The following is a 245-nucleotide window of genomic DNA, read 5'->3' as shown; positions in this document are numbered from 1 at the left end:
CAACCAGATCAACGTCTTCTCCTTCAGCCATTTTGGGTTAAAATGCATTGATAGCTCTCTCGGGGGCGCTTATCCAATCTTTTTTTTCTTTTTTAAATCTTAATTGAACAAGTCAGGATGCAATTCAGGAAACAGAGAAAAGGCGCTAATCCCAAACGCGCACGGCCAGTCTCGACGTAAGGCCTCCTAGCTAGCCCTAGTAGGAGATGAGAACAAGTCAGGATACAGGATACAGATCATGAGGC

Source organism: Hippocampus comes, unplaced genomic scaffold (genome assembly GCF_001891065.2).
Source record: "Hippocampus comes isolate QL1 unplaced genomic scaffold, H_comes_QL1_v1.1 scaffold36, whole genome shotgun sequence".
In the NCBI taxonomy this organism is placed as follows: domain Eukaryota; kingdom Metazoa; phylum Chordata; class Actinopteri; order Syngnathiformes; family Syngnathidae; genus Hippocampus; species Hippocampus comes.
Note: the sequence above shows the minus strand (reverse complement) of the source record.